The following is a 17,332-nucleotide window of genomic DNA, read 5'->3' as shown; positions in this document are numbered from 1 at the left end:
TGACCAGTGAGATGCTCCACAGCCTTTGGCTGCACATTAATAACTCATGTTCGGTGTGTGGGCAGTTGGTTGTCTTCACTTAAACAGCTAGCACTCTTAATTATCTCTTAAATTCTATCTTGTTGAGGATGGACCTCTTTCTTCAGCTAGTCAACATCTTTTTTTTTTTTTTTTTTGGTTTTTCAAGGTAGGGTCTCACTCTGGCTCAGGTTGACCTAGAACTCACTATGGAGTCTCAGGGTGGCCTCAAACTCATGGTGATCCTCCTACCTCTGCCTCCTGAGTGCTGGGATTAAAGGCATGTGCCACCACGCCTGGCTCTTCAACATCTTTTTTAAATTTTATTTTAGAGAGGGGAGGAGACACAGAGAGAACTGGCACACCAGGCCTCAGCCACTGCAATGGAACTCCAGTCGCTTGCGCCACCTAGTGGACATGTGCGACCTTGCACTTGCCTCACCTTTGTGCATCTGGCTTACATGGGATCTGGAGAGTTGAACATGGGTCCTTAGGCTTCACAGGCAAGCACCTTAACTACTAAGCCATGGCTCCACCTCCCCTTTTTTTGCATATATGTGTATGCATATGCATGTCAGTCCATATGTGTATGTAGGTTGTACACACGCGTTCACATGCATGTGGAGGCCAGAGGTCAATGTTTGGTGCCTCTGTATATTGCTTTCCACTCTAATTTGGATGAGGTCTCTCAGAATCAGGCGCTCACTGATCCATGTAGACAACCTACTCAGCAAGCCCTGGAGAGCCTCCTGTCTCTGCCTTCACAGCGCTGGGACGACTGCCAGGTGCAACCACACTAAACATGGGTGCTGGGATCCAAATTCCAGTCTTCATGCTTGGGTGGCAAATACGTTCCCCACCAAGCCATCTCTCCCACCCTGCAAGGCTGGGCACGTGAACTGCTTTGGAAATTACAGTGATGGCAGATGTGAAGTGAGGGGGACAGCTGCTGATCACTGAGTCGCCGCTACTCAGCTTAGACTATGGTTGCTTTTCTCTGCTACGGGTTTGTGTCTATCTTGGTTTAGGTTCCCCCAAAGTAGAACTTGAAGTAAGAATTTGGGTGGAAGTAGATATTTGAGAGGTAGTCCCATTGGGCAAGAGTGAGGATTTGAGGTGAGTAAGCCAGGGGGAGTCAATCAAGGGCATATGCTGGCAGCCGGGGCTCAGTCCTGCTGGGGACCCTCAAGAGGAATTGCACAGAATGTGCCCCAGAACTCTCCCACTGAAGAATGGGTACACTTATCTAGCCAATTCTCATCGGAGTGTTTCCCAGGGGCATTACCCTCCTGCAGATGAGACTACAGAAGCTCAGTAGACCTCTGGTGGCACATATGGGTGGAGCTAACATGAAGATGAGGGGATGAGACATGGGTTGGCTTATCCAACCGTTGTTGGCTTGTGAGATCTGTCTGTGAGCTTGGCAAAGGAGGGTATTTACATGACGTGCACCACGAAGTCCCATTGTCCCACTCTTCTGAACTGATGGCATCAATTCTTTCTTAAGAAATATTTTACTTATTTGCAATGAGAAAGAGAGAGAGAGAGAGAGAGAGAGAGAGAGAGAGAGAGACTGTGTATGGGTGTTCCAGGGCCTCTAGCTGCTGTAAATGGATTCCAGATGCATGAACCACTTTGTGCATCTGGCTTTATGTGGGTTCTGGGAAATCCAACCTGGGCTGTCAGGCTTTGCAGGCAAGCACCTTAACTGCTGAGCCATCCCCTCAGCCAGATGGCATCAATTCTACTCCATCCATCTACTTCTCTTCACCATGCAGACAATGCTGTCTCCACACACAAGGTGTGAAAAGTTCACAGGCATGGCCTTATCTTTCTGGCTTTCACACTTTTCAAAGACAGTTCTCTCACCCCACCCTCACCTGAATCCCTGGGGCTTACAGATGGCTTGGAGAAGTTGCTGGTGGGTTGAGGGGAGTTACTTGGGGCTAAACAGCAGCAGAGTGACATTCCACAGTCCCTGGCTACTGGAATCCATGAGGCCTGAGCACCAGATGGTGGTGACCTCCGTTAGGCAAGTACCTCATTACCATGGAGAAACCTCAAATTTGATGCAGTTACCTGATGCCTAGGCTTCTCCCGCAAACTGTGCATGAGACCCATCAGTTCATATATGTTAGGTCCATAAGGAATAGTGTGCCCAGGAAAATTAAAGAAATATTTTGTCTTGCATCAAAACCATACCTGGCTTGAGACCACCTTACAGGAGCCATTCTTCCCTTGTATCTCAACAGTCAAAAGTAACATAACACATTACAGACTAACCGGGAAGCTGATCACCAAGAGACTGGCTGGTAAGAAGTGAGGTCTAAAACATCATTGCAGATGTCATATTCTTGCAAATAACAGATGTATATTAGTTTGCTAGGACTGTCATGTAAAATGCCACAGAGCAGGTGATGTAAGCAAAGAAATTCACTCTATCACATTTCTGGATGTTAGACATACAGGCTCACGCTATCATCAAGGATAACTTTTTTATAAAATATTTCTAAGCCAGGTGTGGAGTCACACACCTTTTATCCCAGCATTTAGGAAGCAGGGGTAGGAGGATCACCATGAATTCAAAGTCTCCCTGAGACTACATAGTGAATTCCAGGTTGGCCTGAGCTACAGTGAGACCCTACCTTGAACCCCCCCCAAAAAAAAACTTATTTACTTGAGAGAGCCAGAGAGAGAAAGACCCAGATAGAGAGAGAAACTGGGTGCACCAGGGCCTCCAGCCACTGCAAGTCAACTCCAGACTGCATGCGCCACCTTGTGCCTCTGGCTTATGTAGGTACTGCAGAATCAAGCGAGCCTCGAACAGGGGTTCTCAGGCTTCATAGGCAAGTGCTCAACGGCTAAGCCATCTCTCCAGCCCAGCAGGAATAATTTCTAATAAAGCCTGTCTCCACTTGCAGGTGAACACCTTGTGACTCCCTGTGGCCTCACATGGCTCCTTCATGTATATCTGGGTCCTAATCTACACTTCTCATAAGGACAACAGTCACTGGAGTACACCCCACCCTAGTGACCTCACATTACGTCTTTAAGCCCAACTACATAGTCTGAAGTACTTCAGCATATGAACAAGCCTTACATGATAACAAACGTCACAACTTAATGTAACAAGACATCATAATGTGCTGAAATAAGTAGTTCAATAAAGATCCATCCCCTCTTCCTCTCCTCCAGGGCTGAGTACCAAATCTTATTGGTAAGGGTATGGCTATGGGTCAGTAGATGTCTGAGAAGTCACTCTGGTACAGTACCAGAGGAACTTGCTGGAAATGTTTTTTCTCTAGAACTTTCTGGAAATTTGCACATTAGGTACCAGAGTTGTTCTTGGGGAAGTAAGTGTCTGAATGGAAGCACTCTGCCAGAAAACCAATTCAGAGGACCACCAAGGGGCCGTCACTAGCTGCTGGGTCCCTTGGCTACCTTCAAGTACACTATAGGAATCTAGTATTCAGTAGCCACACCCTTTGCAGGAAGCACTGGGCACAGATGTAGGAAGCCACTCTCTCTATCTTTCTAGTGCCCTCTAAACACAAAGCTCAACAACAGATCACTGGCAATGGAAAATTATTTAAAGGGCCCACATGAATTTTTCACCTAACCTACAGGATGAATTTGGAGTTGAGAGGTAATCATGAATTACTCCTCTAAGTGGCCTGAGTTTGAGCCTTTGGATGTTGACAGCAGCATTTCTATTAATCCTGGGAGATCCTCTGACGGAGTCTATGTACTCCTAGCCTGGCCACAGCTGTCCGGCAGAGGAATGGAGACTCAGTCATCCGTGGCACCACTGAGAGAAGGGGTGGATATACCCAGAAAATGGAAATGGATAGCTTTGTGACCAGACGGGAGGGAAGGTTCAGAGGGACCTATCAAGAGCAGGCCAGACCTTGGGAAAACATCTGAATGTTTGCGACACCTCAGTTCCTACAGCCAGTCTGTAATGTCAGCATTCTCCGTGGGCTCCATGCCTGTATTACCTTACCCCCAGGACCAGCCCCTGGGGCCAGCTATGGGGCCGGTGGTATCTCAAGAGGTGAAGGATAAGGTTCCTGCTATAATCCTGTGGGTAGAGACAGGTATCTTAGGACATTTGCATGGCTAGAGATGGGCTGTAGCTCAGAACGGAGTGCTTCATGCTAAGGCCCTGGATTCAATCCACAGATCAACAACAACAAAAATCATGTTGAAAATTCAAATACAGGGCTCAAGGGATGGCTTAGTGGTCAAGGCATTTGCCTGCAAAGGCAAAGGACCCAGGTTTGATTCCCCGGGACCCACATTAGCCAGATGCACAAGGGGACACACACATCTGGAGTTTGCAGTGGCTGGAGGCCCTGGAGCACCCGTTCTGTCTATCTGTCTCTCTCCCTCCCTCTTTCTCTGTCAATAAATAAATAAATAAATAAAAATAAAATATTAAAGGCATGAGCCATCATGTCGGAAGCATTTGAAAAAAAGAAAATTCAAAAATAAATTTAAAATGATGACATGGCCCAAGGCTGGAAAGACCCAAGAGACAAGTTGCCAGTGCAGTTATTAGAGAGAGTTCAGCATGCTGTCTTCCCTTGCACGTTTGCATAGTTATGTCCGTATTGTGATAATCCAACTGACTGTGGTGACTGCCCAGTATTACACCACAAAGCATGTGTCCTTTGCTAGTTCTAAAAGGCAAATATCTCTAGAATATATACAACCACAATTGTTTCTCAGAACTTTAGCTTCTCTCAACCTCCCTCTCTCTCAATATCTCTCTCTCTCTCTCCCCCCCCCCCCGTGTGTGCGTGCGTGTGTGTGTGTGTGTGTGTGTGTGGTGGAAGAGTGAGCAAACTTTTCATCTGTGGAAGAGCACTGTCTCTCTATGCACAGATTATTTAAGACCACATACCCAGCGCCTGACACATGGGGGCGCCCAATATTCCTTAAATGATTGTGGCGAGCCCCGTCTAGGCAAGCCTTGGTTATGTAGAGGAAACTTGCTTTAAAAAAAAAAAAAGTTGGGTTAACGTCTAAGGATCCCCCCGCACCCCCGCCGCGAGTGGAAGCAACGTCCGGGAAAAGGCAAGACCACGGCGACCCCCTTGCTGGCCCTAGGGGCTGGTCCTGGGGGTAAGTAAGGTACGGCGAGCCAAGGAGGCTGGAGCCCACGGAGAAGGCTAACACGCTGCAGACTGGCGGTAGGAACCCAGGGGTCGTGGAGTCCCAGGTCTGGGACGCAGAGCAGGACAAAGCGACCGGAGGGCGACCAGACCGGGGCCCCATCCCCGCGAAGTCCGCCGGGCGCGCTCTTTGGGCGGCGGCGAGCGCGGGCAGTATCGCCCGGGCGCCGTCCTGGGCAGGGACGACGGTGGGCGGCGGCGGGATCGGCCCGCACTTTCCGCCGACTCTGGTCATCATCCGCAAGCTCTCGGGTGAGCGTTGGCAACTTTGCAAAAAGACGGTGCGGCGGGGGATCGGCTGGGCTGGGGGCGCCCGCCGGGGGAGCGTCCTCGGGGAGGGTCGCGCGCCGGCCACTCACCGTCGCCGAGCGCGCGCTCCAGGTGCACAGGGCGACCTGGGGCGTCGGCTGCGGTCGGGGGTCACCGCCCCGGAGGAGGAGGGGGGTGGCGATCGCTGTCCCGCCCTCCCCGCGCCCCGCCCCGCCCCGTCGGCTCCTCCTCACCCCCCACCCCCTCCCTTGAGCACCGGGACTTTCACTTTCGCTTTCGCCAAAGCCACCCCGAGACCCCTCGCTGCCCAGACACCCGGAGCGCCGCAGGCCCGGGCCGCCCGGTCGCCGGCCAGCGTGGGAACGGTAAGGCGGTGCCCCGCCTCGGCGCGCGCTTCCTCTCCCCGCCCTCCCCCTCCCCCTCCCGGGCTCTCCGGGGAACCGGGTGGGATAAAGCCCGGTGGACCCCCGGAGCTTGGAGCTGGGACGTGGGTGGAGGGGTGGGTGGGAAAGAGGACACTCCACGGCCCGGCCATGGCTGCCTTTCCTCAGCTCCGTCCTCCCAGCCGTCCGAGCCTGGAGTGGTCTCGGGACAAGCGCGCACCATTGGGCTTAGGACCGTGTAAAGCGGATTTGCCCCATGCCCACTCTGGGACCTTGGCTTCCCCGTGCCTGGTCTGTTTTTAAATGCATCCCGGCGGCCTTGGGCGCGTGGCATCAGCGAGTTGGGGTTCACTTGGTGGAGCTTTGCTTTTGTGCAGAAGGATGCTTTGCACTGCTGTCGTCGTTTTTAAGGGGCCCTCGCGCTGTAGGGCTCTTGAGAAAGCGAGAAATCTTTCAGGGAATCCTCGGAGGTGTGCACTTCGGGCGACCTTGTAACCTTTGCCCATCCGTACATTAATTCCGGTTATGGGGAAGTAAAGTCACGTGCACGTGGCGCTGGGTGAATGGTTCTCCAGGCCTTTGCTCGTGAAATTGGGCGGGTTGACGTGGCGATGAACATTGCTTGTGGACTGTTTCCTCCTCCTTCTAAGTCTGACTTTCCCGCTCCCTGCCCAAGTTTACCAGCTGCCACCTGCTCACCCGGTGGCCTTGAGGGATGTGGGCAGGGTCAATCATCCGTTTCCTACCTCACTGTGAGGAGCACTTGCATGCTCCGCTGGCCTTCCCTCCCCTTCCTCCACCAGGACTAGGGGCGAGGCTGGAGGTCTCCGGACTTTTTCTGTTTGAGCTTTAGGAAAAGTGTGCGAAGTGGGTACAGATTGTAGGTCGTCACTTTGCAAAAGGGAAGCCCGCGCAATTAATTACTGTTCCCCCTTCGGGGCGGGGGGGGGGTCAGGGATGGGGTGTGGTGGGGCAAGTTCAGACAGTATCTGGGGAGTGATTTTCTTCCTAGTTCGGTACCATATTCTTTGCCTCGACATGTGAACACCAATGAAAACATGTTTTGAAATTATCAACACAGGATCTGGGGACATAGCTCAGTGGTAGAATGTTTCCCTTACATTTGCAAGGCCTCGGCTTTGATCCTCCAAAAAAGAAAAAAAGAAAGAAATGCAACTGAGTGGTTACTCTTGCACACTTGAGTCAAGTTCACTGTCGCCAACGTAGGGTGTTAGCAGGAAGGCTGTCTGCCACTCTGAACTGTTGTCCAGTGTCTGCCCAGAATGCTGCTGAGTGCCTGGGACATAAGGTGACATGGATTTCGTGTGGAAGACCCTGGCCCAGCATGGGAAGGAAATCTCTCACTTGAGATAGAGAAAATCAGCCTGATTTCCCACCCCTCAAGCTTGCCAGTGGCCGGGAAGGATGAGGGCTTTCAGCCTGACCATGCTTTGGTGCGACACCCAGATGTTCAGTTCCCTCTGCCTGCATGGCCTCGCCAAGCTCTCTCCTTCCTCCTCAGATCTCAGGTCAGGTGTTTCCTCCCTTGGGAACTTTCTCGATTTCCTTGTGGCTCACTGAGGCCACACGTTGTCTGCTGTCTGGACACACATCACAGTTGGAGCTTAACATTTGTACTGTCTCTTTCATCAGTGACTGTTCACCAGTGTGGCAGAAGGGACCAGGTTATTGTGTCCACATGTATGTCCCCGACTTCCAGCACAGGTCCAAGGCTTTGAACTTCCAGTTGAATTCCATCGCTTGATGAGGAGCCTCCAGAATTCTTCAGAGCAATCCTGACAGTATTAAGAATAAATGTTTGGTTTTCTTAGAGCCGTTTGGCTCAGGAGGAGAGGCTTCCTTTTCTTTTTCTTTTAACAAATCCTTTTTATTAAGGTATAATTGACATACAAACACTGCGAATGTAGAATGAATGCATACATCTTAAGCTTGGGGATAAGTGTATATCTATGACTTTTACCACCTTCAATATGTCCACCACCTCATAGAGTTTTGCAGGTATGGGATGCTACTTTCCTAATTGTTGTGAGAAAAATAAATGATACAATCTGCCTAAGGGAGGGAGGGTTCATTTTCATTCACAGTTTGAGAGCAAACAGTCTGGTGGGGAGGGCGTGGCAGCAGGAGCTTGAAGCAGCTGGTCACGTTGAATTCTCAGTTAGGAAGCAGAGAGCAATGAATGCTACTGTTCAGCTTTCTCTCCTAGTTATTCTGTCCAGGATCCTAGCCCCTGGAATGGCATCACCCACACTTAGGGTAGGGATCCCTACCTCTGTGAACTCAACCTAGAAAGTCCCTCATAGACATGCCCAGAGATTTGTCGCCTAGGTAATTCAAGATCCTGTCAAGTTGTTGGTCAATATTAACCACATGGGGTTAAGAACAGAACATAGCAATGAACCTTTTAGGAAGTGTTTAATATACTTCTGGTATGGTTAGCCACTAAACTGCACAGCAGACCTCCAGAATTTATTCATCTGGCATCACTGAAAATCTGACCCCTCTGACTATCATTTCTTCAATTCCCTTCCCCCCACAGTATGATTCTAGCCTTTACTCATATGTTTGACTCAGAAATTAATTAATTGTGCGTATAAGATCATACACACTTTGTCTCTGTGCCTGGCTTATTACATTTGATATAATGCTTTCTAGGTCCATCTGTTTTGTCACAAATGACAGGGTCCATTTAACATTTTTTATTATAGGTATTTATTTGTTTGCTGTTTGTTTACTCCAGTACTAGGGACTGAACCTATGGCCTGGTGAATACAAGACAAGTATCCTGCCATTAAGCTATATCCCCAGCCCTCTTTCTATTTTTAGATAGGATCTCACTAAATTGCCCATGCAGGGGTTGAGCTTGAACTTCTGTTGCCTCAACCTCCGGAGTAGGTGGGATTCAAGGCCAGCACCGCCAGGCTTGGTGGATGTCCTTGTTTTTCACTATCCCATTGCATGTTTACACCTTTTTTGAAATTTTTTTTGTTTTATGTTTATTTATTTATTTGAAAGTGACAGACAGAGAAAGAGGCACAGAGAGAGAGAGAGAGAGAGAGAGAGAGAGAGAGAGAGAGAATGGGCAAGCCAGGGCCTCCAGCCACTGCAAACGAACTCCAGACGCGTGTGCCCCCTTGTGCATCTGGCTAACGTGGGTCCTGGGGAATCGAGCCTCGAACCGGGGTCCTTAGGCTTCACAGGCAAGCGCTTAACTGCTAAACCATCTCTCCAGCCCAACACCTTTTTTTTTTTTTAATACATACTCATCTGTTGATGGACATGTAGAATGTTTCCATGTCTTGGCTGTTGTGAATGCCAAGAGGCAGATGTCTCTTTGTTATACTTATTTCAATTCCTTTATGAATCTACCAGGAACTGAATTACAGAATCATATGATATTTCAGTTTTGAATTTTTTTATTGTTTTGAGGTAGGGTTTCACTCTAGCCCAGGCCAACCTGGAATTCACTATGTAGTCTCAGGGTGGCCTTGAACTCATGGCGATCCTCATACCTCTGTCTCCCAAGTGCTGGGATTAAAGGCGTGTGCCACCACGCCCAGCTTCAGTTTTGAATTTTTTTGAGAAACCTTCATCTGGTTTTCCATGGTTGCAACAGTGCATTACCACAAACAGTATGGCAGGAAGTCCTTATTTTGACATGGCCACCAACACTTGTCATCTCTGATTTGTTTAATAACCTGCTGTAATTACCTGTACCCCAAGCAGCTGATGGGAGGAAAGAGCTTATTTGGCTGCCGCAGTCCCTAGGAGAAGCTTCATGGCGGCAGGGAAAATCATGGCATGAACAGAGGTTGGGCATCTCTTCCTTGACACAGCAGGGAGAAAACAGCTGTACTGAAATAACACTTGCAAGCTAGGGGCTCATAAACCTAAAGGTCCAGCCCCAGGGACCACCTTCTCCAGCAAGGTTCCTCCTCCCTGGTTGCCATCTGCTGGGGAGCAACAAGTGTTCAAAACACATGAGTATATGGAGGGGGGGCATCTGATTCAAATCAACACTTTCCAACTCTGGCCCCGATAAGTCATGAACATCCCTGATGTAAAATGCATTCAGTCCCAGTAGTTTTTCATCAATCCCAACACTGTTCAAACATCCTCATAGTGCAGGGTCTCTTAACTGTGAGCCTGTAAAGCCAAAACACAGGTTACACACTCATAACGGCACAGGGCAGTACTCCAGCTGCGAAAGAAGGTATGGCAAGGGAAGATTCCAGCAATGCAAGAATCTAAAACAAGCAGATAGTCAAGTCCAGGAAGCAGCACCTTGTCCAGCAGTTGTGACCAGTGATAAAGTCTCTGGGGTTCCAAGCTGAGCTCTCCACAGCCAAGGGAAAACTTCATCCAGAGCCATCAGAACTCTTCGGCAGCCATCCGATAGTCCTGACATCTCTAAAATGCTGGAGTCTCCATTGCAACCTACGGTTCATCCTCATGGCTCCATCATGCCTCCACTCAGCCACTTGAACAACCCTGCCCCCACACTGCCCAGCGGCCATTTTCAAAAGTCCATGTTTCCAATCGAATGCCTTTTTCTTTCCTGCATTTTTTATACTCTTTAGTACTGAAAGACCCCCAGAGGGAGACCTTCACTCAAGTCTCGCGATAGCACGCACCCGAAGACACACGGGAGACCCAACTTGCTGCAAAAGCATGAGGCTTTATTCGGGAAACCAGAGCTCTGGGGTCGACTCGTATCTCACGCAGGAGACAGAGGAGTCGACCCCGAGCCCTATTGGGTGTTTCTTTTTATAGGGTTTTTAGCAAGGAAGGGAAAGGGGAGGGGGTTTCACAAGGGCATTTGCTGACCTTGTACAGTTATGTCTACATATCTTATTTGTGCATAACCAGAGTCCTTGGTCAGGCTGTCTTGGGAAACTATTTTATTATTTTGGTTTTTCTCAAAACTGTATTTTTGTTTCTCCCCTTCCCGGGACATAAAGTTTAGGTTGACCCGACCAACCCATATCTTGGGCCATTCGCAGCCTATCTTTTAGCCTATTTTTGATTTACTCCTTTCTGAATATATAGTTCAGGCTGTCCCCTAGCTGTAGCAACCAGCTGTTTCTTTACTAAATTTACTTTAAAATTTTCTATCCTGCCTTTCAGTACCAGGTGGGCTGCCACATTTGTTAATTTGGGGGGCGGGGGGGGGGGAATAAAGACGACTTTGAAGTACAGGATAATTCTTTCAGTATTCCTCCTTCAAGACCTCATTCCATTCAAGAGTCAGCATTCCTCCTACTTTCCCAATAAAGACCAGCTGGCCCAGTCTCAGTGGTGACAATCACTCCAAAAAAAGTGCAGTTGGAACAGGCTCCTCTCTCCAGACAGAAACTGCCATTTCTCTCTGCTCTGCTCTCAGCAGAGCATTCCTTCTAAACTCAACCTTGCTCAAGTTCTCAGGACACCAGAAAGCACAGCCAGCCTCTCACACAGACTGCCTCTAGCCCAGTCCCGACAACGTTCTCTTCCCCTGATAAGCCAGGCCTCACGGTTTATAGTGCTTCCTGTATCTAGATCTCTCAACTCCTATCACAGTGACCCATTCACCTCTGCTTACAGCTCTGCAAGGTGTCTCTCAGTCCAAGGCTTCAGATCCTTCCATACTCCTCCCACAAATCAGTCCCCAATCAGGCTTCTAACAACAACGTCTCCACTCCTGAAGCACCAATTAGCTGTTGTAGTTCAGCTTTCCATTAGGGTAGCAAGCACCTGAGGTAAGTGACGTAAGAAGAAGAGTGATTGATTTCTATTCACCGGTTTGAGGGTTACAGTCCAGGATAAACTGGGCCCACTGCCTGTGCTGAGATTGTGGTGAATGTGCTAGTCTTTTTATTTTTTTCTTTCTATCATTCTGACAAAAAAAAAAAAAAAAATTGAAGAAATTCTTCCCTTTAAGAATTATTTTGGCTCATGTTTTCAGAATTTTCAGCCTGCGTCATCTTGCTCCGTTGGGAAGGGCCTGTGGTGAAGCAGAACATCGTGGCATGAGGGTCTGTAGGAGCAAGGTCACTCACGTCATGACAGAAAGGAAGCAGACAGAGAGTGTGACAGGAAGAGAGTGACCGGAAGGGATCAGGGACCAAAACACTTCAGTGACCTCTTTATTCCAGGCAGGCCCTATGGGCCCTTCCTCCTCAAGTTTTTTCACCCCTCCCCCATCCCAGTTGGAGACAAAACCTTTAACATATGAGCCTTAGGGCACATTTCATATTAAAGCCATGTGGTTGGGAAGTAGAAGAGGAAGGGAATGGAGTGTCATTATTTCCTTTGAGGGCACACCATTGGTGAGCTGAAGCCCTCTCACTAGGCCTCAACTTGGGTTCCACTCCGTCACAGTAGCAACAAGCTGGGGACCAGGCCTTTAATGCATGGGCCTCTTGTGGGGAAGGTGAACCAGATCCAAACTAGCCAAATCTTTTGCCCATTTTTTTTTTTTTTTATTGAGTTGGTTTTTTGCCCTTTGGTTGAGAGACTTCCTTATGTTTTAGAAATTAACTCTTCAGAAGATACAGCATTTAACATTTTCTTCATAACCTAAGTTGATTTTTCGGTATGCTCATGAGGAGGCCAGAGGACACCCCTGGTGCTCTTCCTCAGAAAGCCATCCACCTTTTTTGGAGACAGGGAATCTCGCTGGACTAGATCTGGCCTAATTAGGCTAGACTGCTTGGTCAGCCAGTCCCAGGGATCTGTCTCTGCCTCCCCAGAACCCGGTTTACAGGCTGGCACTATCGTGCTGTTACCTTTATAACATGGGTTCTGGGGAGCAAACTCTGGTCCTCAGCATTTACCCACTGAGCTATCTCTCCAGTCAGTCCCTCGAAGTTAATTTTTTTTCTTTTGTTAAAACTTCTCATAGGGAATGTGATACAGTGGAGTTGTGAAGAGGAAAGTGAGCGGGGAGGGAATTACCATAGTTTATTGTCTATAATTATGGAAGTTACCAATAAATTTTTTTTTCACAAACCTCTCATTTTGCTGGTCCTTCCTTGGGGAGGTGACAGGAACATTATACTTTTCTCTTACACTCCTCCCTCGGTCCACCCACAGCACTAGGTGCTGGAGCCTCAGTAGATGTTCCAACTCCCGGGAAGATATTCTGGTTTGCTAGTAGTGGCCAAGTTTTCATTTCTTTTATTTTTAATATTTTTGTTTATTTTATTTATTTATTTGAGAGTGAGAGACAGAGAGAGAAAGAGGCAGATCAATAGAAAATGGGTGAACCGGGGCCTCCAGCCACTGCAAATGAAGCCACACGCATGCTATCACCATGTGCATTTAGCTTACACGGGTCCTGGTGAATCAAGCTTCGAACCGGGGTCCTTAGGCTACACAGGCAAGCGCTTAACCGCTAAGCCATCTCTCCAGCCCCCAGGTTTTCATTTCTGTGGCAGTATAAAGGCTAGAACCTTTTCATCTCTCTCCATGAGGACAGGTCTTCTTTCTTCCTCTTTTTATTATGTTTTGGTAGTGATCACCTTGTTTTATGTATCTTGGGTTCGGCTCTTAAGATTAAGTTTACAAAATAAGCTGGAGTTTAATGCTACATGTTGAAGGTTTTGTCTTTTTCTGGTGGATTTTATGAAAACTTTATCTGTGAATTTTTAAAAATATTTTTACTCGTTTACTTATATGAGAGAAAGATGCAGATATTGCCAGTGGCTCCAGCCGCTGCAAAGGGACTTCAGACTCATCCTTCACCTTGTGCGTGTGGCTTACGTGGGTTCTGGGGAATCGAACCTGGGACCTTAGGCTTTGTAGGCAAGTGCCTTAACCCTTGAGCCGTCTCCCCAGCTCTACTTGTGAAGTTTGAATGTACTTTACTCTTTACAACCTATGTTGAAGGGTGATGATGGATGGAGTGCCCATGAACGAGTGTCTCCTGCTTGTGGGGCCTCGTGCTCTTCTCTGATGGGGTCATTAAGAAACATAAGGGGTCTGTGGTGGTTTAAATGGATGGCCCCCAGGGCTGGAGGGATAGATTAGCGCTGAAGGTGTTTGCCTGCAAAGCCAAAGGACCCAGGTTCGATTCCCCAGGACCCACTTTAGCCAAATGCACAAGGGGGCACATGTATGTGGAATTCGTTGGCAGTGGCTGGAGGCCCTGGTGCGCCCACCCATTCTCTTTCTCTGTTAAATAAATAAATAAATACATAAATACATAAATAAAGTGGATGGCCCCCAATATAATCAGGATTTTATTAAAGTTTGTAATTTAAATCTGCAGCCACCTGTCTGGAAGAGGTGTGGATCCTAGGTTCTAGCCCTTAGGTGTGGAGGTAGATCTGGCATTCCAGCCTAAAGAAATACAAAGGGCCTGAGCATGGCCTGGAAAACCTAAGTGTGCTTGAGAGTACTAGAGTTGATGGCTTCTCTCCTCTCTCTCTCTCTCTCTCTCTCTTTCTCTCTGCCTGTAAATGGGGACTGGCTTCTTCTGCCATTATGGGACTTCTCCTGGATCTGTAATTTTCAAATATATCCCTTCCTCCATAACTGCCTGGTTTGGACGTTTATCTCAGCGACGTGAGGCTGTCTGCTACAGGGTCCTCATCTGAAACATCTATATCCTGAACAGACACACATTGGTGACAGTCATAGGGAGGGCCCCGATGATGTGCTGAGAAACAAAGTCACCATATGACTTCTGACTGCTGTGGAGATGTAACTCCACACTCTGTCAGCCCAGCCAGCTCCTCCCCCATTGTCCAGCCCCTGCGCTGCTCTCTGATCCTCTCCCCTCCTCTTTTTCTCCCTTTCTCATCCCCTTCTCCTCTCCCTTCTCTCCCTCCTCCCTGTCCCTTCCCTCCTCATCCTCCCCTCTTCTCTCCCTTTTCGTCCGTCCCCCCATTCAACTGGAAGGTAACCTCATAGTGACAGAATTCAAGTGTATCAGGCCGTCACTTAGCCTCCATGGGCATCCGTGTCTGAGCCAGATTTTCTTCTCCTCACCTCTAAATGTCATTCCTTGTCATGCTCGGAAACACAAGATGCTCTGTAAAAATAAATGCAGCCTTCTTTTCCAACTAAGTGGAGAGACCTCCCTGGGCGAGCTCTAACAGGTGTGCGGACATTGCACCTGACAGCTGAGCCTGCTTGGTGAAAGCGCTCCCAGGCTGAGCCCAGTAGAAATTGGAGTCTGTAGAGGTCTCCTTTCGTCGCTGAAAGCGAATCCCTGCTCTTTTCATCAGGAAAGAAACAGGACTTGATTTGTATGAAATGATTCGAGTATCGGCTCTCGTTGGACCAGCTGCATCCTGTCTAACTAATTCTTTTCCCCGTCGGGAATTCATTTCTTCCAGCCTTCCACTCAATTAATATTTATTTAATAAGCACCTTCTGTGTGCCAGATGCTTCTACCACAATGAATTTATAGTGTCCTGCGGGAGCCAAGCAATTAGCAGTGCACAAACAAATGACAAATATGAGAGCCGGGTAGGGAATGAGCACCGGGTGGAACAAACAGGTAGTCAATATTTTTGTGTCTGCTTGCAGAGAGAAAACAAGCAGAGGAGGTGCGTGGATGAGCAGCTATGGCTCTGTACCCATAGAACTCTCCTCACAAAAACTGAGTAGTCACATGCAGCTAGCCCCTATACTGGGTCACAAGGGGCCTTAAGACCCAAGGATATGGGTTTAAGATCTGATCGTTTTTTGTTTGTTTGTTTTTTTGTTTTTATGTTGTTTTTTTGTTTGTTTTTTCGAGGTAGGGTCTTACTGCAGCCCAGGCTGACCTGGAATTCACTATGGAGTCTCAGGGTGGCCTCGAACTCACGGCAGTCCTCCTACCTCTGCCTCCCGAGTGCTGGGATTAAAGGCGTGAGCCACCACGCCCGGCAAGATCTGATTGTTTTAATCATGGAGACTTCTCAAAGAATTTTTTTTTCTCTCTTTCTCTCTCTCCTGCTTTAGAAGGGTTGCATACAAGAGGGAAAAGGTTTGTTTTGGACAATTGCAGATAAATCTTTTATTCCCCATCTAATAATGCAGTAATACATGTATGTTGACATCATCCAAAGTCAGGAAGAATTAAATGTGCCCTTTTGAGAGAATTTATTGTTAAATTAATATGCATTGATTTCCTTGAGTTGCTAAACTTATAATTTTGTACACAGAAATAAACAGCAATTTTTTTTTGCATTTTGTATTTTTTTAATATTATTTATTTGCAAGAAGAGAGACAGAGAGTGGATGTGCCAGGGCTTCCAACCGGTGCTGACGAATTCCAGATGCATGGGCCACCTTGTGCATCTTGCTTTACATGGGCACTGTGGAATATATATATATATATTACACACACACATACAGATAGGATGGAATCTCAAAGCAGTCTTTTTTTTTTTTTTTTTTGGTTTCCAACATAGGGTCTCACCCTAACCCAGGCTGACCTAGAATTCACTATATAGTCTCAGGTGGCCTCGAACTCATGGCAATTCTCCTACCTCTGCCTCCCCCAAATGCTGGGACTAAAGGCATATGCCTACCATGCCCGGCTTTTCAAAGTAATTTTAATTTGCATTTCCCTGATTGCTAAAGATATTGAACACAAATTGTTTTAAATATTTATTAGCTTTTTGTATTTCTTCTTTCTCTTTTTTTTTTTCCGAGGTAGGATCTCACTCTAGTTCAGGTTGACCTGGAATTCACTATGTAGTCTCAGGGTGGCCTTGAACTTATGGTGATCCTCCTACCTCTGCCTCCTGAGTGCTGGTATTAAAGGTATGTGCCACCATGTCCAGCTGCATTTCTTCTTTTGAAAACGCTTTATTCAGTTATATATCCTATTTATTTATTTGTTTGTTTAAGAAGGAGAAGGAGAGAATAGGCATATCAGGGCCTCTAGCCACTACAAACAAACTTCAGACACCTGCTCCACCTTGTGCATCTGGCTTTATGCGGGTTCTGGGAATTGAACCTGGATCCTTAGGCTTTGCATGCAAGCCCCTTAACTGCTAAGCCATCTCTCCAGCTCCCCACCTTTTTTTGTTTTTTTGAGGTAGGGTTTCACTCTAGCTCAGGCTGACCTGGAATTCACTATGCAGTCTCAGGGTAGCCTCAAACTCACGGTGATCCTCCTACCTCTGCCTCCCAAGTGCTGGGATTAAAGGTTTGCACCACCAAGCCCTGCAAGCCCCCATTTTTAAAATATTTATTTATTTACAAGAGGAGGGGGAGAGAGAGGAGAGACAGAGAAAATGGGCATGTCAGGGCCTCCAGCTGCTGTAAATAAATTCCAGACACATGTACCTCTTTGTGCATCTGGCTTTCTGTTGATACTGAGGAATCGAACCTGGGTTGTTAGGCTTTGCAGGCAAGCACTTAAATGTTGAGCCGTCTCTCCAGCCCCATTTTTTTTTTTATTGGATTGTTTGATTTCTCATTTAGCTTTTTGTGTTCTTTATATATCCTAGGTATTAATTCTTGTGAGATGTACAATTGGTA

At 47.7% G+C, this 17,332-nt stretch overlaps 1 protein-coding gene across 6 annotated transcripts in view; it reads left to right on the top strand.

Annotated features, from left to right (window-relative positions):
• The first annotated feature begins 5,071 nt into the window (after positions 1-5,071).
• Casp7 (caspase 7) overlaps positions 5,072-17,332 on the top strand; it is a 61,197-nt gene continuing 48,936 nt past the window's right edge. Inside the window, exon 1 of one of the 6 annotated variants that reach the window (XM_004659228.2) lies at positions 5,072-5,154. The gene's annotated coding sequence lies outside the window, so the exon portion shown is untranslated. Of the gene's footprint in view, positions 5,214-5,428; positions 5,448-5,713; positions 5,831-17,332 lie in introns of those variants that run through there. The other 5 variants (XM_045158270.1, XM_045158263.1, XM_045158244.1 and 2 more) reach the window with 5 other exon arrangements.

The sequence above is a fragment of the Jaculus jaculus genome, chromosome 1 (assembly GCF_020740685.1).
Source record: "Jaculus jaculus isolate mJacJac1 chromosome 1, mJacJac1.mat.Y.cur, whole genome shotgun sequence".
Lineage (NCBI taxonomy): Eukaryota > Metazoa > Chordata > Mammalia > Rodentia > Dipodidae > Jaculus > Jaculus jaculus.
The sequence above is the reverse complement of the archived record's forward strand: the minus strand, read 5'-3'. Positions and strand labels throughout refer to the sequence as shown.